The 20682-nt window shown below is 50.3% G+C and overlaps 36 non-coding genes across 36 annotated transcripts; 10 read left to right on the top strand and 26 right to left on the bottom strand.

Moving 5' to 3' along the window:
• Positions 1–2885: 2885 nt before the first annotated feature.
• Trnav-cac lies at positions 2886–2958 on the bottom strand. Its single transcript has one exon. It is a non-coding gene; the product is annotated as a tRNA-Val (tRNA).
• A 402-nt stretch (positions 2959–3360) lies between these two features.
• Trnap-agg lies at positions 3361–3432 on the top strand. The gene has a single exon. It is a non-coding gene; the product is annotated as a tRNA-Pro (tRNA).
• A 194-nt stretch (positions 3433–3626) lies between these two features.
• Trnav-aac lies at positions 3627–3699 on the bottom strand. Its single transcript has one exon. It is a non-coding gene; the product is annotated as a tRNA-Val (tRNA).
• Positions 3700–3856: 157 nt separating this feature from the next.
• Trnav-cac lies at positions 3857–3929 on the bottom strand. The gene has a single exon. It is a non-coding gene; the product is annotated as a tRNA-Val (tRNA).
• Positions 3930–4331: 402 nt separating this feature from the next.
• Positions 4332–4403, top strand: Trnap-agg. The gene has a single exon. It is a non-coding gene; the product is annotated as a tRNA-Pro (tRNA).
• A 194-nt stretch (positions 4404–4597) lies between these two features.
• Trnav-aac lies at positions 4598–4670 on the bottom strand. The gene has a single exon. It is a non-coding gene; the product is annotated as a tRNA-Val (tRNA).
• A 157-nt stretch (positions 4671–4827) lies between these two features.
• On the bottom strand, positions 4828–4900 carry Trnav-cac. Its single transcript has one exon. It is a non-coding gene; the product is annotated as a tRNA-Val (tRNA).
• A 402-nt stretch (positions 4901–5302) lies between these two features.
• Trnap-agg lies at positions 5303–5374 on the top strand. Its single transcript has one exon. It is a non-coding gene; the product is annotated as a tRNA-Pro (tRNA).
• A 194-nt stretch (positions 5375–5568) lies between these two features.
• On the bottom strand, positions 5569–5641 carry Trnav-aac. The gene has a single exon. It is a non-coding gene; the product is annotated as a tRNA-Val (tRNA).
• A 157-nt stretch (positions 5642–5798) lies between these two features.
• Trnav-cac lies at positions 5799–5871 on the bottom strand. The gene has a single exon. It is a non-coding gene; the product is annotated as a tRNA-Val (tRNA).
• A 402-nt stretch (positions 5872–6273) lies between these two features.
• Trnap-agg lies at positions 6274–6345 on the top strand. Its single transcript has one exon. It is a non-coding gene; the product is annotated as a tRNA-Pro (tRNA).
• A 194-nt stretch (positions 6346–6539) lies between these two features.
• Positions 6540–6612, bottom strand: Trnav-aac. Its single transcript has one exon. It is a non-coding gene; the product is annotated as a tRNA-Val (tRNA).
• Positions 6613–6769: 157 nt separating this feature from the next.
• Positions 6770–6842, bottom strand: Trnav-cac. Its single transcript has one exon. It is a non-coding gene; the product is annotated as a tRNA-Val (tRNA).
• Positions 6843–7244: 402 nt separating this feature from the next.
• On the top strand, positions 7245–7316 carry Trnap-agg. Its single transcript has one exon. It is a non-coding gene; the product is annotated as a tRNA-Pro (tRNA).
• A 194-nt stretch (positions 7317–7510) lies between these two features.
• On the bottom strand, positions 7511–7583 carry Trnav-aac. The gene has a single exon. It is a non-coding gene; the product is annotated as a tRNA-Val (tRNA).
• A 157-nt stretch (positions 7584–7740) lies between these two features.
• Positions 7741–7813, bottom strand: Trnav-cac. Its single transcript has one exon. It is a non-coding gene; the product is annotated as a tRNA-Val (tRNA).
• A 402-nt stretch (positions 7814–8215) lies between these two features.
• Positions 8216–8287, top strand: Trnap-agg. The gene has a single exon. It is a non-coding gene; the product is annotated as a tRNA-Pro (tRNA).
• Positions 8288–8481: 194 nt separating this feature from the next.
• Positions 8482–8554, bottom strand: Trnav-aac. The gene has a single exon. It is a non-coding gene; the product is annotated as a tRNA-Val (tRNA).
• A 157-nt stretch (positions 8555–8711) lies between these two features.
• Positions 8712–8784, bottom strand: Trnav-cac. Its single transcript has one exon. It is a non-coding gene; the product is annotated as a tRNA-Val (tRNA).
• Positions 8785–9186: 402 nt separating this feature from the next.
• Trnap-agg lies at positions 9187–9258 on the top strand. Its single transcript has one exon. It is a non-coding gene; the product is annotated as a tRNA-Pro (tRNA).
• Positions 9259–9452: 194 nt separating this feature from the next.
• Trnav-aac lies at positions 9453–9525 on the bottom strand. Its single transcript has one exon. It is a non-coding gene; the product is annotated as a tRNA-Val (tRNA).
• Positions 9526–9682: 157 nt separating this feature from the next.
• On the bottom strand, positions 9683–9755 carry Trnav-cac. Its single transcript has one exon. It is a non-coding gene; the product is annotated as a tRNA-Val (tRNA).
• A 5842-nt stretch (positions 9756–15597) lies between these two features.
• Positions 15598–15670, bottom strand: Trnav-aac. The gene has a single exon. It is a non-coding gene; the product is annotated as a tRNA-Val (tRNA).
• A 158-nt stretch (positions 15671–15828) lies between these two features.
• Positions 15829–15901, bottom strand: Trnav-cac. The gene has a single exon. It is a non-coding gene; the product is annotated as a tRNA-Val (tRNA).
• Positions 15902–16234: 333 nt separating this feature from the next.
• Trnav-cac lies at positions 16235–16307 on the bottom strand. Its single transcript has one exon. It is a non-coding gene; the product is annotated as a tRNA-Val (tRNA).
• A 267-nt stretch (positions 16308–16574) lies between these two features.
• Positions 16575–16647, bottom strand: Trnav-cac. Its single transcript has one exon. It is a non-coding gene; the product is annotated as a tRNA-Val (tRNA).
• A 488-nt stretch (positions 16648–17135) lies between these two features.
• Positions 17136–17207, top strand: Trnap-agg. Its single transcript has one exon. It is a non-coding gene; the product is annotated as a tRNA-Pro (tRNA).
• A 193-nt stretch (positions 17208–17400) lies between these two features.
• Trnav-aac lies at positions 17401–17473 on the bottom strand. Its single transcript has one exon. It is a non-coding gene; the product is annotated as a tRNA-Val (tRNA).
• A 158-nt stretch (positions 17474–17631) lies between these two features.
• Trnav-cac lies at positions 17632–17704 on the bottom strand. The gene has a single exon. It is a non-coding gene; the product is annotated as a tRNA-Val (tRNA).
• Positions 17705–18037: 333 nt separating this feature from the next.
• Trnav-cac lies at positions 18038–18110 on the bottom strand. The gene has a single exon. It is a non-coding gene; the product is annotated as a tRNA-Val (tRNA).
• A 488-nt stretch (positions 18111–18598) lies between these two features.
• On the top strand, positions 18599–18670 carry Trnap-agg. Its single transcript has one exon. It is a non-coding gene; the product is annotated as a tRNA-Pro (tRNA).
• Positions 18671–18863: 193 nt separating this feature from the next.
• On the bottom strand, positions 18864–18936 carry Trnav-aac. The gene has a single exon. It is a non-coding gene; the product is annotated as a tRNA-Val (tRNA).
• Positions 18937–19094: 158 nt separating this feature from the next.
• Trnav-cac lies at positions 19095–19167 on the bottom strand. The gene has a single exon. It is a non-coding gene; the product is annotated as a tRNA-Val (tRNA).
• Positions 19168–19500: 333 nt separating this feature from the next.
• Positions 19501–19573, bottom strand: Trnav-cac. The gene has a single exon. It is a non-coding gene; the product is annotated as a tRNA-Val (tRNA).
• Positions 19574–20268: 695 nt separating this feature from the next.
• Trnap-agg lies at positions 20269–20340 on the top strand. The gene has a single exon. It is a non-coding gene; the product is annotated as a tRNA-Pro (tRNA).
• A 193-nt stretch (positions 20341–20533) lies between these two features.
• Positions 20534–20606, bottom strand: Trnav-aac. Its single transcript has one exon. It is a non-coding gene; the product is annotated as a tRNA-Val (tRNA).
• Positions 20607–20682: the final 76 nt, after the last annotated feature.

The raw sequence follows: 20682 nt of genomic DNA, 5'->3' as shown, positions 1-20682 counted from the left end.
CCACCAATCTAATACTGTGGGGTGCCTGTCGATCGATCGCAGACATAAGGTCCACGCTTCTGATACTGTGTCTGCCAAATCTTGCTCTTTTAAGAGAGAGACATTTAGATGCCACTGGTTCCTAAAAATCTTAATCGGCTGTGGAGCTAAATTAATGCACGCCTTCATACTGCAGTGGTCACTAAAATATACAGGTACGATTTCGGAATTAAGGAGAGATCGTTCTAAGTTTTGGGAAACATAAATTCTGTCTATTCTACTACGCGAAGTCTGTGTTATATACGTATATTCAACATTCGTGGGATATTTTAGTTCCCATGCGTCCTTAAGTTTTAAGTCGGTTACTAGGCGTTTAAGTTCCAACGAACCGTTAAAGTGTGGTTGTTGATCCTTACGATTTAACACACAGTTAAAATCACCGCCCATTATAAAACTGTTTGGGTTTCGACGTAATAAATATATAATTTCCTCTTTATAAAATGCTGCCCTGTCCTGTCTATTACTATTTCCTGAGGGCGCATATAAGTTAATCAATGTGGTACCTAAAACGTTTATACTAATGGCCCTTCCAGATTCCAAACGCTCCACTTGAGACACGGGAATTCCTTCCCTGAGCAGAACCGCTGTTCCTGTATGTGTTTCACAAGATACGTTAACAATGGCGGTATATCCTGGTATTGCAAGAGACGTCGTTGCAACCTCCTGTAGCAACGCGATATCGGTTCCAGAGTCATACAAAAATTCCTTGAGAGCAGCTAGCTTTAATGAGGTTCGAATTTTATTTATATTTATCGTTGTGATAGTGTATGCTTGCATCTGTAACTGGCTATTGGCCACCTAAAACCTTGGTCAAAAACTGTTATACTTTTGGTATGCTGAAATCCGTTTTAGAACTACAGTCGTTTAGAATTCTGCATTATTCCCCGTAACACGGTTGCTAAACGTTAGCTTGTCTTCCATTGTCATCCCGTACCTTAGTACTGAGGGGCTGTTCGACATTGAGTGTATCAGGAGGCTCATCTGGAGCACCCTCTCTGACAATGTCATATCGTATATTTTTCTGCGATTTCACATCTGACTTGTCGGCTTTTTGTTTGGGTTGGGTGCGAGAAACAGTAAGATTCGGTTGTGGTTTTAGCGTACGGCGGTGGACGCCCTGAAAACTCTGACCTGATTTTGTTGTGGCAGCACTCGGCGTGGCCGCTTCAGCAACAGTGTCGCGAGAGATCTGGTTTGTAAACACTGCCTGCTGTTTACATGCTACCTTCGTGTGTTGTGATGCTTGCGACGGTGTTTGCTTATTTTCCGGTTCAGGAGTAAACACTTCCTCGTGTTTACACTCTGGTGCCGGTTGTTGTGCTGTTGCGGTGTCGCGGTGTTGTTGTTCTACCGCTTCCGCGAACTTCCCGTCTGTAAACAGCTGATTATCGCTGTTTACAGCTGGGCAAGTTGTCACTGCCACGGGGACTTCTACTTTATCGCTGTCGGAGGCGGCCGTTTCATTTTCTGGCAATGAGCGGGACGTATCAGAAACTGTGATTAAATCCACTTGCATTTCGCCTTGGGGCACAGGCAGAGTTTCATCGCTAGCTTTCTGTTTACGTACAGCAGGAGATTGTCGGGAGGTTTCATCATCGGATTGATCATCTGTATGTTCAAGTGGTCGCTTCTTGTTTAGTACGTCCAACTCTCGGGCAGAAGAATCACAATTCAAGCGTGGTACCAGGGGTGGAAAATCACTACCATCAACAGCAATATTTCCAGAACTAGGTACAGGATCCGAACCCTCACCCTGTTTGGCTGTATTATCAGTTGCCAAAACTTCGCTCAAGGTCATCTTGCGCCGTTGGACTAAATTCGTTTTTAGTACAAAAACACGACGAGGACAGTCCTGCCTTAAATGACCCGATTCATTGCATATATGGCACGTAGGGGTTTGACCAGTATAAATCACGTGGGCTTTATGCCCGTCAACAGTTATATGAGATGGGATATTAGACTTTACTTCCATCTCTACCGAACGAATACCATTGAAGCTCTGAATTTTAAATTGCTTCGACCACCGTTCGTTAACTATATCCTTAACCTCACCATATTGAGACACGGCAACCTTGATTTTCTCATTATCTATCTCGATAGGTAAATTTAACACCCGCACAGATCTATAAAGAGCATCAGCTCTCCTAAGAGCTACTTTACTTGTAGTGCCGTCTCTATGCAAAAATTCTACATGATACCCGAATTTTCCAATAATCTTATCCACCGAAACGGGGCTCAAAAATTTTACGAAAACACAGTAGTTGTCAGTGTCTAGCTGAGTGGTATGCACCATATCAGAATTAATGCCAAGTACCTGATCGAGCCAATCATGAATTTCCAGAGCAGTCGGCTGAACACGTCGTGTGTCCTTGGCGAACGCAAAAACCAGCGTATTCTTCCTCACAGTTGTAGCCATGGTATGCAGAAATCAAGGGGAGATTCCGGTAATTACCGAAAACTCCACAAACGATAAATGAACGTCGGTAGAAAACACACAACAGAACACAGTAGGCAGAATAATCACAAGTTACACACGAAGAAAAATCACAAAAAACAAGGACACCGAAACGCAAATGTAAACACTGGCGAAGCACTGACTACGCGCAGCAAACGGCGGCACGTCCGTACGCGTCGGCAGCTAGAGCCAGAATGTGATAGGCAGACGTGATAACCGCTACACCACGGAAACTGTTTGTGTGCACCTTACTTCACAGACAACTTGTAGTGATGTTGCCATCGTAACTAAAAATTCAATAAATGTGGTACTTGCAAAACGAAGGGACATGCGGCAGATCCACACACGAAGTGGCTCATTGGAGGACAATACGACATAGGCAGGAAAATACTGTTCCCGCCCGGGATCGAACCGGGGACCTTCTGCGTGTGAAGCAGACGTATTAACCGCTACACTACGGAAACGACGGACCCGACGAGTCCATCCTTGTTCACTCAAACTTGCCTCAGCCTTTCTCTCGTCAGCGAATGCACACACGACAGTTCTTTTGTCAGCCTGGAACCCATCACAGCCGAGGGCTCAAGAAGTCTTCGGGGTGCTCGAGAGGGTGTCTGCCGTAGCACCCCTAACGAGATAGCGGCGTTTCGCGCAGTCGTTATTGCAAGTCATATCAGCAAAAGCAATCACTTTCTTAGCAGCAGGCAGTGCGAGCCCAGCGGCAGCTCTACATGAAGGTACCAATAGCCCAGGAAGGCCGCCGACCGCGGGAATTCGCGCCGCCCCCATCCCGCCAGCGTACACGAGACTTCCAGGGCACCCTGGACGACATCGAGGGACTGGAATAATTGGCAATCGCCGTGTCACAGGGCTCGTTGGTCTAGGGGTATGATTCCTGCTTAGGGTGCAGGAGGTCCCGGGTTCAAATCCCGGACGAGCCCGAGCGTTTTGTGCAAACTGATCGCACGTCAGTGGCTGAGTCAGCGCAAAAAGCTCGCCGTCAATATCAAATGAATTTCTTATTCGATGTGAGCAATTGACACTCTGGTCCGACGCGTGAAGGCGATTACGAAGGTTTCGGGTACAGATGGTAGCAGATGCACTTTAGTAAGTCTCGATTAAAGTGATGAAAAAGTGTTTCCGCCCGGGATCGAACCGGGGACTTTCTGCGTGTTAGGCAGACGTGATAACCGCTACACCACGGAAACTGTTTGTGTGCACCTTACTTCACAGACAACTTGTAATGATGTTGCCATCGTAACTAAAAATTCAATAAATGTGGTACTTGCAAAACGAAGGGACATGCGGCAGATCCACACACGAAGTGGCTCATTGGAGGACAATACGACATAGGCAGGAAAATACTGTTCCCGCCCGGGATCGAACCGGGGACCTTCTGCGTGTGAAGCAGACGTGATAACCGCTACACTACGGAAACGACGGACTCGACGAGTCCATCCTTGTTCACTCAAACTTGCCTCAGCCTTTCTCTCGTCAGCGAATGCACACACGACAGTTCTTTTGTCAGCCTGGAACCCATCACAGCCGAGGGCTCAAGAAGTCTTCGGGGTGCTCGAGAGGGTGTCTGCCGTAGCACCCCTAACGAGATAGCGGCGTTTCGCGCAGTCGTTATTGCAAGTCATATCAGCAAAAGCAATCACTTTCTTAGCAGCAGGCAGTGCGAGCAGAGCGGCAGCTCTACATGAAGGTACCAATAGCCCAGGAAGGCCGCCGACCGCGGGAATTCGCGCCGCCCCCATCCCGCCAGCGTACACGAGACTTCCAGGGCACCCTGGACGACATCGAGGGACTGGAATAATTGGCAATCGCCGTGTCACAGGGCTCGTTGGTCTAGGGGTATGATTCCTGCTTAGGGTGCAGGAGGTCCCGGGTTCAAATCCCGGACGAGCCCGAGCGTTTTGTGCAAACTGATCGCACGTCAGTGGCTGAGTCAGCGCAAAAAGCTCGCCGTCAATATCAAATGAATTTCTTATTCGATGTGAGCAATTGACACTCTAGTCCGACGCGTGAAGGCGATTACGAAGGTTTCGGGTACAGATGGTAGCTGATGCATGTTAGTAAGTCTCGATTAAAGTGATGAAAAAGTGTTTCCGCCCGGGATCGAACCGGAGACTTTCTGCGTGTTAGGCAGACGTGATAACCGCTACACCACGGAAACTGCTTGTGTGCACCTTACTTCACAGACAACTTGTAGTGATGTTGCCATCGTAACTAAAAATTCAATAAATGTGGTACTTGCAAAACGAAGGGACATGCGGCAGATCCACACACGAAGTGGCTCATTGGAGGACAATACGACATAGGCAGGAAAATACTGTTCCCGCCCGGGATCGAACCGGGGACCTTCTGCGTGTGAAGCAGACGTGATAACCGCTACACTACGGAAACGACGGACCCGACGAGTCCATCCTTGTTCACTCAAACTTGCCTCAGCCTTTCTCTCGTCAGCGAATGCACACACGACAGTTCTTTTGTCAGCCTGGAACCCATCACAGCCGAGGGCTCAAGAAGTCTTCGGGGTGCTCGAGAGGGTGTCTGCCGTAGCACCCCTAACGAGATAGCGGCGTTTCGCGCAGTCGTTATTGCAAGTCATATCAGCAAAAGCAATCACTTTCTTAGCAGCAGGCAGTGCGAGCGCAGCGGCAGCTCTACATGAAGGTACCAATAGCCCAGGAAGGCCGCCGACCGCGGGAATTCGCGCCGCCCCCATCCCGCCAGCGTACACGAGACTTCCAGGGCACCCTGGACGACATCGAGGGACTGGAATAATTGGCAATCGCCGTGTCACAGGGCTCGTTGGTCTAGGGGTATGATTCCTGCTTAGGGTGCAGGAGGTCCCGGGTTCAAATCCCGGACGAGCCCGAGCGTTTTGTGCAAACTGATCGCACGTCAGTGGCTGAGTCAGCGCAAAAAGCTCGCCGTCAATATCAAATGAATTTCTTATTCGATGTGAGCAATTGACACTCTGGTCCGACGCGTGAAGGCGATTACGAAGGTTTCGGGTACAGATGGTAGCTGATGCATGTTAGTAAGTCTCGATTAAAGTGATGAAAAAGTGTTTCCGCCCGGGATCGAACCGGGGACTTTCTGCGTGTTAGGCAGACGTGATAACCGCTACACCACGGAAACTGCTTGTGTGCACCTTACTTCACAGACAACTTGTAGTGATGTTGCCATCGTAACTAAAAATTCAATAAATGTGGTACTTGCAAAACGAAGGGACATGCGGCAGATCCACACACGAAGTGGCTCATTGGAGGACAATACGACATAGGCAGGAAAATACTGTTCCCGCCCGGGATCGAACCGGGGACCTTCTGCGTGTGAAGCAGACGTGATAACCGCTACACTACGGAAACGACGGACCCGACGAGTCCATCCTTGGTCACTCAAACTTGCCTCAGCCTTTCTCTCGTCAGCGAATGCACACACGACAGTTCTTTTGTCAGCCTGGAACCCATCACAGCCGAGGGCTCAAGAAGTCTTCGGGGTGCTCGAGAGGGTGTCTGCCGTAGCACCCCTAACGAGATAGCGGCGTTTCGCGCAGTCGTTATTGCAAGTCATATCAGCAAAAGCAATCACTTTCTTAGCAGCAGGCAGTGCGAGCGCAGCGGCAGCTCTACATGAAGGTACCAATAGCCCAGGAAGGCCGCCGACCGCGGGAATTCGCGCCGCCCCCATCCCGCCAGCGTACACGAGACTTCCAGGGCACCCTGGACGACATCGAGGGACTGGAATAATTGGCAATCGCCGTGTCACAGGGCTCGTTGGTCTAGGGGTATGATTCCTGCTTAGGGTGCAGGAGGTCCCGGGTTCAAATCCCGGACGAGCCCGAGCGGTTTGTGCAAACTGATCGCACGTCAGTGGCTGAGTCAGCGCAAAAAGCTCGCCGTCAATATCAAATGAATTTCTTATTCGATGTGAGCAATTGACACTCTGGTCCGACGCGTGAAGGCGATTACGAAGGTTTCGGGTACAGATGGTAGCAGATGCACTTTAGTAAGTCTCGATTAAAGTGATGAAAAAGTGTTTCCGCCCGGGATCGAACCGGGGACTTTCTGCGTGTTAGGCAGACGTGATAACCGCTACACCACGGAAACTGCTTGTGTGCACCTTACTTCACAGACAACTTGTAGTGATGTTGCCATCGTAACTAAAAATTCAATAAATGTGGTACTTGCAAAACGAAGGGACATGCGGCAGATCCACACACGAAGTGGCTCATTGGAGGACAATACGACATAGGCAGGAAAATACTGTTCCCGCCCGGGATCGAACCGGGGACCTTCTGCGTGTGAAGCAGACGTGATAACCGCTACACTACGGAAACGACGGACCCGACGAGTCCATCCTTGTTCACTCAAACTTGCCTCAGCCTTTCTCTCGTCAGCGAATGCACACACGACAGTTCTTTTGTCAGCCTGGAACCCATCACAGCCGAGGGCTCAAGAAGTCTTCGGGGTGCTCGAGAGGGTGTCTGCCGTAGCACCCCTAACGAGATAGCGGCGTTTCGCGCAGTCGTTATTGCAAGTCATATCAGCAAAAGCAATCACTTTCTTAGCAGCAGGCAGTGCGAGCGCAGCGGCAGCTCTACATGAAGGTACCAATAGCCCAGGAAGGCCGCCGACCGCGGGAATTCGCGCCGCCCCCATCCCGCCAGCGTACACGAGACTTCCAGGGCACCCTGGACGACATCGAGGGACTGGAATAATTGGCAATCGCCGTGTCACAGGGCTCGTTGGTCTAGGGGTATGATTCCTGCTTAGGGTGCAGGAGGTCCCGGGTTCAAATCCCGGACGAGCCCGAGCGGTTTGTGCAAACTGATCGCACGTTAGTGGCTGAGTCAGCGCAAAAAGCTCGCCGTCAATATCAAATGAATTTCTTATTCGATGTGAGCAATTGACACTCTGGTCCGACGCGTGAAGGCGATTACGAAGGTTTCGGGTACAGATGGTAGCAGATGCACTTTAGTAAGTCTCGATTAAAGTGATGAAAAAGTGTTTCCGCCCGGGATCGAACCGGGGACCTTCTGCGTGTTAGGCAGACGTGATAACCGCTACACCACGGAAACTGTTTGTGTGCACCTTACTTCACAGACAACTTGTAGTGATGTTGCCATCGTAACTAAAAATTCAATAAATGTGGTACTTGCAAAACGAAGGGACATGCGGCAGATCCACACACGAAGTGGCTCATTGGAGGACAATACGGCATAGGCAGGAAAATACTGTTCCCGCCCGGGATCGAACCGGGGACCTTCTGCGTGTGAAGCAGACGTGATAACCGCTACACTACGGAAACGACGGACCCGACGAGTCCATCCTTGTTCACTCAAACTTGCCTCAGCCTTTCTCTCGTCAGCGAATGCACACACGACAGTTCTTTTGTCAGCCTGGAACCCATCACAGCCGAGGGCTCAAGAAGTCTTCGGGGTGCTCGAGAGGGTGTCTGCCGTAGCACCCCTAACGAGATAGCGGCGTTTCGCGCAGTCGTTATTGCAAGTCATATCAGCAAAAGCAATCACTTTCTTAGCAGCAGGCAGTGCGAGCAGAGCGGCAGCTCTACATGAAGGTACCAATAGCCCAGGAAGGCCGCCGACCGCGGGAATTCGCGCCGCCCCCATCCCGCCAGCGTACACGAGACTTCCAGGGCACCCTGGACGACATCGAGGGACTGGAATAATTGGCAATCGCCGTGTCACAGGGCTCGTTGGTCTAGGGGTATGATTCCTGCTTAGGGTGCAGGAGGTCCCGGGTTCAAATCCCGGACGAGCCCGAGCGTTTTGTGCAAACTGATCGCACGTCAGTGGCTGAGTCAGCGCAAAAAGCTCGCCGTCAATATCAAATGAATTTCTTATTCGATGTGAGCAATTGACACTCTGGTCCGACGCGTGAAGGCGATTACGAAGGTTTCGGGTACAGATGGTAGCAGATGCATGTTAGTAAGTCTCGATTAAAGTGATGAAAAAGTGTTTCCGCCCGGGATCGAACCGGGGACCTTCTGCGTGTTAGGCAGACGTGATAACCGCTACACCACGGAAACTGTTTGTGTGCACCTTACTTCACAGACAACTTGTAGTGATGTTGCCATCGTAACTAAAAATTCAATAAATGTGGTACTTGCAAAACGAAGGGACATGCGGCAGATCCACACACGAAGTGGCTCATTGGAGGACAATACGACATAGGCAGGAAAATACTGTTCCCGCCCGGGATCGAACCGGGGACCTTCTGCGTGTGAAGCAGACGTGATAACCGCTACACTACGGAAACGACGGACCCGACGAGTCCATCCTTGTTCACTCAAACTTGCCTCAGCCTTTCTCTCGTCAGCGAATGCACACACGACAGTTCTTTTGTCAGCCTGGAACCCATCACAGCCGAGGGCTCAAGAAGTCTTCGGGGTGCTCGAGAGGGTGTCTGCCGTAGCACCCCTAACGAGATAGCGGCGTTTCGCGCAGTCGTTATTGCAAGTCATATCAGCAAAAGCAATCACTTTCTTAGCAGCAGGCAGTGCGAGCAGAGCGGCAGCTCTACATGAAGGTACCAATAGCCCAGGAAGGCCGCCGACCGCGGGAATTCGCGCCGCCCCCATCCCGCCAGCGTACACGAGACTTCCAGGGCACCCTGGACGACATCGAGGGACTGGAATAATTGGCAATCGCCGTGTCACAGGGCTCGTTGGTCTAGGGGTATGATTCCTGCTTAGGGTGCAGGAGGTCCCGGGTTCAAATCCCGGACGAGCCCGAGCGTTTTGTGCAAACTGATCGCACGTCAGTGGCTGAGTCAGCGCAAAAAGCTCGCCGTCAATATCAAATGAATTTCTTATTCGATGTGAGCAATTGACACTCTGGTCCGACGCGTGAAGGCGATTACGAAGGTTTCGGGTACAGATGGTAGCAGATGCATGTTAGTAAGTCTCGATTAAAGTGATGAAAAAGTGTTTCCGCCCGGGATCGAACCGGGGACCTTCTGCGTGTTAGGCAGACGTGATAACCGCTACACCACGGAAACTGTTTGTGTGCACCTTACTTCACAGACAACTTGTAGTGATGTTGCCATCGTAACTAAAAATTCAATAAATGTGGTACTTGCAAAACGAAGGGACATGCGGCAGATCCACACACGAAGTGGCTCATTGGAGGACAATACGACATAGGCAGGAAAATACTGTTCCCGCCCGGGATCGAACCGGGGACCTTCTGCGTGTGAAGCAGACGTGATAACCGCTACACTACGGAAACGACGGACCCGACGAGTCCATCCTTGTTCACTCAAACTTGCCTCAGCCTTTCTCTCGTCAGCGAATGCACACACGACAGTTCTTTTGTCAGCCTGGAACCCATCACAGCCGAGGGCTCAAGAAGTCTTCGGGGTGCTCGAGAGGGTGTCTGCCGTAGCACCCCTAACGAGATAGCGGCGTTTCGCGCAGTCGTTATTGCAAGTCATATCAGCAAAAGCAATCACTTTCTTAGCAGCAGGCAGTGCGAGCCCAGCGGCAGCTCTACATGAAGGTACCAATAGCCCAGGAAGGCCGCCGACCGCGGGAATTCGCGCCGCCCCCATCCCGCCAGCGTACACGAGACTTCCAGGGCACCCTGGACGACATCGAGGGACTGGAATAATTGGCAATCGCCGTGTCACAGGGCTCGTTGGTCTAGGGGTAAGTCTGGCCTCGGCGGCCGTGCCGTGCGGATGTGCTGTGTTTACGTCGCCGCTGCTGTTGGCCGAGCGCTGTTTGTGGTGAGTTAAACGCTGTAGAGCGTTTCTCTTCTATCTGTCGACGATTCGCTCTTGAAAGTGGTAATGGCTGAATTAGTACGAAAAGATACGTTGAAATTTGTCTTCGACAACCATTTCGCGAGACCTACCTCATTTGAAATAGAGAGATTTCTTGAGGAGACAGTACAGTTAACGGGTGATGATATTATTGGCATTCATTCATCGATCTGCAGTAGTACGGTGTATTTGAAGCTCAGGTGTGCGACTAAATGTGACCAAGTTGTTGAATCCTGTGGAGGTACTTTCAAGTTTAAGCATTCTGATGGCAATGTGGGCGAGGTTACAGTTTCTCATGCTGGTTTTGGTGTGAGGACCGTTCGCGTTTTCGAACTGCCATTTGAGATAACTGCTGAACAAATTAATTCCGTTTTGAAGCCTTATGGAACTATCATTAGTAATGTTGCCGAGCGGTGGTCCTCTGCACATAAATTTCAAGTTTTAAACGGTGTTCGACAGATCAAAATCGATATGGTCAAGCATATCCCGTCTTATGTCAGTGTCTGTGGCTACAGAGCTATCGTGATATACGAGGGGCAACCGCGAACATGCGCGGGTTGTGGTTCTGCAGGACACGTTCGTGCTCAGTGCCTGCAAAGGCGCGTAACACAAATACCGACCGGAGAGGCAGGAGTCCCACACGCCATGTCACAGCTACCGCTGACATACGTTGCGGCGGTGCGCACGATCTCGTCCACGACCAAAGCGACCGAGAGACCTGCTTCCGAGGGCGACTTAATTGACTGTCAAATGGCCATCACCGAACCGGAAGCCGGCCAGGAGGTCATCGTTCCTGCACAACCAGCACAACAAGACCATTGCCCCTCAGCCGATGTTGCGCGTAACAGCTCTCCGGCAGGCTCCCTGAACATAACTGTCGCTGGTGAGAACCATTCAGCGGCTGGTCTCGACGGTATAGTAGCAGCAGATAGACAAATCGACAATCATACCAAGGACACTAAGAAGCGCAGGATTGCTCACCAGGGAGCGGCCGAAACTGCCCCTGTCATGCGAGACAAGATCAAACAGGTGAAACAAAAAATGACCGACGTCCCACCAGCACCACAGGACGGTAATCGCAAACCGTTGAAGAAGTCGCGGACAGGAGCATCATCCGACAGTGGCACTGACGACCTTGTGTTCTCCGCGTCTACACAGCCGACTCCAAAGAGTGACATAGTACCTGAGCCGCAACCTACAGACGCTTGCCCACGACTCAAGGAGAATCGAAACGACACTCGTTCCCCACACTGGGCTGATGATCACGACGATGAGGATCAAGATCAAGACATGACGGAAGACAATGCTGCACCGGACCTTAGACTTAGCGGAGGGGACTCTAACCAACAGCGACGCCCCTCCTCACGAGGAACGGGCACTGATGATGACGCCGATTTCTATTAACTGAACATTCGATCATTAGTAGAGACAAAATATATCTAGATCCGTAGGACGATAGGCAGTCAGTTCTTTTACACACTTACGTTCAAGCAAATTTGGCGGGCTTACAAGCTTACCGGATTGCAACATTAAATATTAATAAGATCCGGAGTGCACTGAATTTGCGGAATCTCCAGGACGTTGTCTATGCAGCTGACATCGATATCGTATTGTTACAAGAAGTGACAGATATTGACCTAGAGCACATACCGGGCTATAACGCTATTGTTAACCCCAGTAGCAATAACGAACTTGGAACGGCTATATTATATAAAGAAGGTATACTAATCCGCAACGTTGAGAAACTACCCAACTGTAGAGGTATAGCTGGCACCGTCAATGACACCCGAATCATTAATATCTATGCACCTTCCGGATCTGGTAACAGACAGCGGCGAGCCGTCTTCTTCAAAGAAGAGATAGTTCCACTGTTCGGAACGGGTCATGATCACATAATATTTGCCGGGGATTTTAACTGTGTTATCCGTCCGAAAGACCAAACGCCGAACTTTACTAAATCACTGGAGCTTGAAACCATCATCACTGAGTTGGGACTTATTGACACGTGGGAACATCAGCATGGTGACGCACCCGGTTTCACACACGTCACTAGCCATTCTGCGAGCCGTTTAGACCGGATCTATACAACAGCTGGTTTGCAGTCCAATGTGCTACACTCCGAAATCTGGCCCACCATATTTTCTGATCATGCCGCGTATATTTGTACCATCAATTTAGCGAAACAAGGCACCTACAAAGCCAGGGGACAGTGGAAACTTAATGTTGCTCATTTATTAGATCCGGCGTGCCGCGTAGCATTTAACAATACGTGGGACGATTGTGAAACACGTTTCCCGCAGTACAACTCGCCGCTCATTTGGTGGATCAAGTGCGCCAAACCTGCTATAACGAAAACCTTGAAACGCTACTCTCGCGAGAAGGCTGCCTGGCAAAAGGCAACTGTGGAATTTTATTTTCAGTGCCTCCGTGACTTGCATAAGCCGGATGTGACGATAATAGACAATTATGCACAAATTAAACGAATACAAGCAAAACTATTGACTTTAAAACGACAACAACTTCAGGGTTGCCGCATTAGGACTCGTTTGCAAAACACCGTTCCGAACGAAGCGACCTCCATGTATCATGTGATACACGAAAATAAACGGAACATTAGGAAAATAATTACTAAACTGACAACCACTGATGGTCGATTATTGACCAAACAGTGCGAGATCAAGGACGAAATCTACAAGCATTATACAGAATTGTTGGCCACCACACCAACGGATGACGTGGCGCAAAGGGAAGTCATCGACGGGATAACAGGTAGACTCAGTTCGGATGAAGCTGGCACCCTCACTACCGCTATAACGGAGGACGAAGTGGTGGACGCCATACTGAGAGGTCCAAAGAACAAATCACCCGGACCTGATGGACTACCTGCCGAACTGTATCAAATTTTTCGACAAAAAATGGCAACGAAGCTGACGTGCATATGCAATGAACTCATGAATCCCAGTGCCCCCCTCCCAGAAGAGTTCTGTGAGGGGACGGTGGTCCTGGTCCCCAAAAAGCCAGGAGGCAAGGGAATTGGTAATCTTCGACCTATCACCTTATTGAACGGCGATTACAAAATCTTCGCCCGCGTCATCATGCAACGGCTGCACTCCGTAATTACCACGGTTACAGGATCCTACCAATCGTGTGTTGGCAAGCATAGAAAGATATATCAGACCTTAAGTGATTACAGGGATGTCATTTCCATAGCGGCGACTTGCAGACTCCGATGCGCCATCGTATCACTCGATTTCGAACAAGCATTCGACAGAGTGAGCCATTCATACCTTTTCAGTGTAATGCGGAAAATGAATTTTCCTCCGAATTTTTTAGCCATGCTCAACTCCGTGCTCACGAATGGTACCTCTAAAATCCAGATCAATGGACAACTCAGTAGCCCAATTAAGGTTCGTAGCTCGGTACGACAAGGTTGCCCAATGTCCATGGTATTGTTTGCAATAGCAATCGAACCGCTCCTGTTCAATTTAAACAAGGTTCTGCAAGGATTACACATACACGACCACAAAGTCACGTGTAAATCATACGCTGATGATGTCGGTTTCCTAGTCAGGAGTAACCAAGAACTAGACACTGCGCTCCAAATTACGAAGAAGTATGAACTTGCTTCCGGCGCTAAAATAAATATGGCGAAGTCTGGAATTTTGCCGATCGGCCGCGGAGATGACATTGGAGCTCGAGAACACCTGAAACGCCTTGACACACTGAAAAGCCTCGGCATAGTATACACGCGCCATATCCGACGAACAGTTGCTATCAACTACAGGCGCATTTTGACGAACATGCGGGCGTGCCTCCACCAACACAGTCTACGGAATCTGGACGCTATGCAGAAGGTACAGCTCGCCAATACCTATATCACGTCCAAAGTGAACTACGTCGCCCAAATATTGCCATTACCACCAGCAATAGCGAAACGAATGCTGGCAGCGCTCGGCCATTATGTTAGTAGGGGTCATATTTTCAAAATTAAATATGCAACGCTGACGTTACCAGCCAACAAAGGTGGTCTCAATCTTACCGATATTTACTGTAAAGCACAGGCACTGTATATTTGCAAGACATACCGACTGTGGAAAGAATCGCCGAGTAATCTAGTGGGTCATCTTCTGAATGAAATACTCCCGCTCAGTCTGGATCCGCCTATCGACGTGCACCACCTCCCGACGGAGCTTTCGCACCTCAAACATTTTCTCATTGAATACAGCTACATTCCGAGAACGCTTTTCCACAACGGTACGCCAACAGTCAAAGAAGTGTACAAGACCATGATTGACGGAAAACCCAGAAACAGCATCGAGGGGAAACTTCAACAGTATGACTGGAATACGATTTGGAAGAATATTCATGATCCCCGATTACCGACTAAGGTGAGAGCCGTATGGTACTTTGCTGTTAATAGAAAACTGCCGACGAACTCTAAGTTGCACGCCATACATCTGGCAGAAACGCCAAACTGCACTACCTGCAACGTCCTCGATACCGACGAACACAGGTTTACATATGATACGATCAGCGACGTATGGTGCTGCATTCGGCGCATGCTAGCAATTATACTCAGAACTTCCGATAATGCCATAACACCGACTAACCTCCTCAATCCTGAGGGCGTCCCCTACCCCAATACTAAAAGAAATGCTGCCAATTGGTTGATGGGACATTCAGTTTTCTATATTCTCACACAAGAAGACCGGAGCGAAGAAGATTTTTTGACATTTCTGCGCATTCAGCATCATCAGCTTGAACAAATACGAGATTATAGATTGAAATATGCTAATTTTCTCAAGAGAATCTTGGTGTAGAAACCAAACCAATCTCGATGAAAATTCAAAAAAAAAAAAAAAAAAAAAAAAAAAAAAAAAAAAAAAAGGATAAGGCATAAAACTAAAGTGGTTTAAAAAAAAGTGGTAGAGCATTTTAACTTCAAAAAAAAGTGGAAAAAAAAAGTTGGAAAAAAAATGGATAAGGCAAAAAAAAAAAAAAAGTGGTTAAGGCGTCTGACTAAAAAAAAAAAAAAAAAAAAAGAAAAAAAAAAAAAGGGGTATGATTCCTGCTTAGGGTGCAGGAGGTCCCGGGTTCAAATCCCGGACGAGCCCTAGCGTTTTGTGCAAACTGGTCGCACGTAGGTGGCTGAGTCAGCGCAAAAAGCTGCCCGTCAGTGTAAAGTGAATTTCATACTTGGTGTAAAGAAATGACCGTCTGGTCCGACGTATGAAGGTGATTGCCAAGCTTTAGGTACAGAACGTGGCAAATGCTTGTCGGTATGTCTTGTTTAAAGTGATGAAAAAGTGTTTCCGCCCGGGATCGAACCGGGGACCTTCTGCGTGTTAGGCAGACGTGATAACCGCTACACCACGGAAACTACTGCTTTCGTTCTTGCTTCTCAGAGAACTTGTAGCAAGGTTGCCATCGTAACTTAAAAATTCAGTAAATGCGGCACTTGCATGACGAAGGTAAATGTAGCAGATCCACACACGACGTGGCTCACTCGAGTAGTATGCGACACAGGCAGGAAAATACTGTTCCCGCACGGGATCGAACCGGGGTTCTTCTGCGTGTGAAGCAGACGTGATAACCGCTACACTACGGAAACGACGGATACGCTCTGTCCATCCTTGTACACTCGAAGACGCCTCAGCCTTTCTCCCGTCCGCGCATGCACACACCATAGTTCATTTGACAGCCTGAAACCCATCGTAGCCGAGGGCTCAACAAGTATTCGGGGTGCTCGAGAGGGTGTATGTCGTAGCATCCCCAACGAGATAGCGGCGTTTCGCGTAGTCGTTATTGCAAGTCACATCAGCAAAAACAATCACCTCCTTAGCAGCAGGCGGTAAATGCGGCACTTGCATGACGAAGGTACATGCAGCAGATCCACACACGACGTGGCTCACTCGAGTAGTATGCGACACAGGCAGGAAAATACTGTTCCCGCCCGGGATCGAACCGGGGACCTTCTGCGTGTGAAGCAAACGTGATAACCGCTACACTACGGAAACGACGGATACGCTCTATCCATCCTTGTATACTCAAAGACGCCTCAGCCTTTCTCCCGAACGCGCATGCACACACCATAGGCAGACGTGATAACCGCTACACCACGGAAACTACTGCTTTCGTTCTTGCTTCTCAGAGAACTTGTAGCAAGGTTGCCATCGTAACTTAAAAATTCAGTAAATGCGGCACTTGCATGACGAAGGTACATGTAGCAGATCCACACACGACGTGGCTCACTCGAGTAGTATGCGACACAGGCAGGAAAATACTGTTTCCGCCCGGGATCGAACCGGGGACCCTCTGCGTGTGAAGCGGACGTGATAACCGCTACACTACGGAAACGACGGATACGCTCTGTCCATCCTTGTACACTCGAAGACGCCTCAGCCTTTCTCCCGTCCGCGCATGCACACACCATAGTTCATTTGACAGCCTGAAACCCATCGTAGCCGAGGGCTCAACAAGTATTCGGGGTGCTCGAGAGGGTGTATGTCGTAGCATCCCCAACGAGATAGCGGCGTTTCGCGCAGTCGTTATTGCAAGTCACATCAGCAAAAACAATCACCTCCTTAGCAGCAGGCAGTGCGCACCCGGCGGCAGCTCTACATGAAGATGCCAATAGCCCTGGAAGGCCGCCGACCGCGGGCCACGGCACCTCCGAGAACGGTGCTGCCCGTGACCCACGGTGTCGCCACACAGTCTGTCGAAGAACAGCACTGCCGGCAGAAAGCACCTTCCCCATCCCGCCAGCCGCACCAGATTCAAAGAGCACCCTGGACGACTTCGAGGGATGCAGTTTGCTGAAATAATTGGCGTTCACGCTGTCACAGGGCTCGTTGGTCTAGGGGTATGATTCCTGCTTAGGGTGCAGGAGGTCCCGGGTTCAAATCCCGGACGAGCCCTAGCGTTTTGTGCAAACTGGTCGCACGTAGGTGGCTGAGTCAGCGCAAAAAGCTGCCCGTCAGTGTAAAGTGAATTTCATACTTGGTGTAAAGAAATGACCGTCTGGTCCGACGTATGAAGGTGATTGCCAAGCTTTAGGTACAGAACGTGGCAAATGCTTGTCGGTATGTCTTGTTTAAAGTGATGAAAAAGTGTTTCCGCCCGGGATCGAACCGGGGACCTTCCGCGTGTTAGGCAGACGTGATAACCGCTACACCACGGAAACTACTGCTTTCGTTCTTGCTTCTCAGAGAACTTGTAGCAAGGTTGCCATCGTAACTTAAAAATTCAGTAAATGCGGCACTTGCATGACGAAGGTACATGTAGCAGATCCACACACGACGTGGCTCACTCGAGTAGTATGCGACACAGGCAGGAAAATACTGTTTCCGCCCGGGATCGAACCGGGGACCCTCTGCGTGTGAAGCGGACGTGATAACCGCTACACTACGGAAACGACGGATACGCTCTGTCCTTCCTTGTACACTCGAAGACGCCTCAGCCTTTCTCCCGTCCGCGCATGCACACACCATAGTTCATTTGACAGCCTGAAACCCATCGTAGCCGAGGGCTCAACAAGTATTCGGGGTGCTCGAGAGGGTGTATGTCGTAGCATCCCCAACGAGATAGCGGCGTTTCGCGCAGTCGTTATTGCAAGTCACATCAGCAAAAACAATCACCTCCTTAGCAGCAGGCGGTAAATGCGGCACTTGCATGACGAAGGTACATGCAGCAGATCCACACACGACGTGGCTCACTCGAGTAGTATGCGACACAGGCAGGAAAATACTGTTCCCGCACGGGATCGAACCGGGGTTCTTCTGCGTGTGAAGCAGACGTGATAACCGCTACACTACGGAAACGACGAATACGCTCTGTCCATCCTTGTACACTCGAAGACGCCTCAGCCTTTCTCCCGTCCGCGCATGCACACACCATAGTTCATTTGACAGCCTGAAACCCATCGTAGCCGAGGGCTCAACAAGTATTCGGGGTGCTCGAGAGGGTGTATGTCGTAGCATCCCCAACGAGATAGCGGCGTTTCGCGCAGTCGCTATTGCAAGTCACATCAGCAAAAACAATCACCTCCTTAGCAGCAGGCAGTGCGCACCCGGCGGCAGCTCTACATGAAGATGCCAATAGCCCTGGAAGGCCGCCGACCGCGGGCCACGGCACCTCCGAGAACGGTGCTGCCCGTGACCCACGGTGTCGCCACACAGTCTGTCGAAGAACAGCACTGCCGGCAGAAAGCACCTTCCCCATCCCGCCAGCCGCACCAGATTCAAAGAGCACCCTGGAGGACTTCGAGGGATGCAGTTTGCTGAAATAGTTGGCGTTCACGCTGTCACAGGGCTCGTTGGTCTAGGGGTATGATTCCTGCTTAGGGTGCAGGGGGTCCCGGGTTCAAATCCCGGACGAGCCCTAGCGTTTTGTGCAAACTGGTCGCACGTAGGTGGCTGAGTCAGCGCAAAAAGCTGCCCGTCAGTGTAAAGTGAATTTCATACTTGGTGTAAAGAAATGACCATCTGGTCCGACGTATGAAGGTGATTGCCAAGCTTTAGGTACAGAACGTGGCAAATGCTTGTCGGTATGTCTTGTTTAAAGTGATGAAAAAGTGTTTCCGCCCGGGATCGAACCGGGGACCTTCTGCGTGTTAGGCAGACGTGATAACCGCTACACCACGGAAACTACTGCTTTCGTTCTTGCTTCTCAGAGAACTTGTAGCAAGGTTGCCATCGTAACTTAAAAATTCAGTAAATGCGGCACTTGCATGACGAAGGTAAATGTAGCAGATCCACACACGACGTGGCTCACTCGAGTAGTATGCGACACAGGCAGGAAAATACTGTTTCCGCCCGGGATCGAACCGGGGACCCTCTGCGTGTGAAGCGGACGTGACAACCGCTACACTACGGAAACGACGGATACGCTCTGTCCATCCTTGTACACTCGAAGACGCCTCAGCCTTTCTCCCGTCCGCGCATGCACACACCATAGTTCATTTGACAGCCTGAAACCCATCGTAGCCGAGGGCTCAACAAGTATTCGGGGTGCTCGAGAGGGTGTATGTCGTAGCATCCCCAACGAGATAGCGGCGTTTCGCGCAGTCGTTATTGCAAGTCACATCAGCAAAAACAATCACCTCCTTAGCAGCAGGCGGTAAATGCGGCACTTGCATGACGAAGGTACATGCAGCAGATCCACACACGACGTGGCTCACTCGAGTAGTATGCGACACAGGCAGGAAAATACTGTTCCCGCCCGGGATCGAACCGGGGACCTTCTGCGTGTGAAGCAGACGTGATAACCGCTACACTACGGAAACGACGGATACGCTCTATCCATCCTTGTATACTCGAAGACGCCTCAGCCTTTCTCCCGAACGCGCATGCACACACCATAGGCAGACGTGATAACCGCTACACCACGGAAACTACTGCTTTCGTTCTTGCTTCTCAGAGAACTTGTAGCAAGGTTGCCATCGTAACTTAAAAATTCAGTAAATGCGGCACTTGCATGACGAAGGTACATGTAGCAGATCCACACACGACGTGGCTCACTCGAGTAGTATGCGACACAGGCAGGGAAATACTGTTCCCGCCCGGGATCGAACCGGGGACAGCCTGAAACCCATCGTAGCCGAGGGCTCAACAAGTATTCGGGGTGCTCGAGAGGGTGTATGTCGTAGCATCCCCAACGAGATAGTGGCGTTTCGCGCAGTCGTTATTGCAAGTCACATCAGCAAAAACAATCACCTCCTTAGCAGCAGGCAGTGCGCACCCGGCGGCAGCTCTACATGAAGATGCCAATAGCCCTGGAAGGCCGCCGACCGCGGGCCACGGCACCTCCGAGAACGGTGCTGCCCGTGACCCACGGTGTCGCCACACAGTCTGTCGAAGAACAGCACTGCCGGCAGAAAGCACCTTCCCCATCCCGCCAGCCGCACCAGATTCAAAGAGCACCCTGGACGACTTCGAGGGATGCAGTTTGCTGAAATAATTGGCGTTCACGCTGTCACAGGGCTCGTTGTTCTAGGGGTATGATTCCTGCTTAGGGTGCAGGAGGTCCCGGGTTCAAATCCCGGACGAGCCCTAGCGTTATGTGCAAACTGGTCGCACGTAGGTGGCTGAGTCAGCGCAAAAAGCTGCCCGTCGGTGTAAAGTGAATTTCATACTTGGTGTAAAGAAATGACCGTCTGGTCCGACGTATGAAGGTGATTGCCAAGCTTTAGGTACAGAACGTGGCAAATGCTTGTCGGTATGTCTTGTTTAAAGTGATGAAAACGTGTTTCCGCCCGGGATCGAACCGGGGATCTTCTGCGTGTTAGGCAGACGTGATAACCGCTACACCACGGAAACTACTGCTTTCGTTCTTGCTTCTCAGAGAACTTGTAGCAAGGTTGCCATCGTAACTCAAAAATTCAGTAAATGCGGC

The sequence above is a fragment of the Schistocerca piceifrons genome, chromosome 2 (genome assembly GCF_021461385.2).
Source record: "Schistocerca piceifrons isolate TAMUIC-IGC-003096 chromosome 2, iqSchPice1.1, whole genome shotgun sequence".
In the NCBI taxonomy this organism is placed as follows: domain Eukaryota; kingdom Metazoa; phylum Arthropoda; class Insecta; order Orthoptera; family Acrididae; genus Schistocerca; species Schistocerca piceifrons.
The sequence above is the reverse complement of the archived record's forward strand: the minus strand, read 5'-3'. Positions and strand labels throughout refer to the sequence as shown.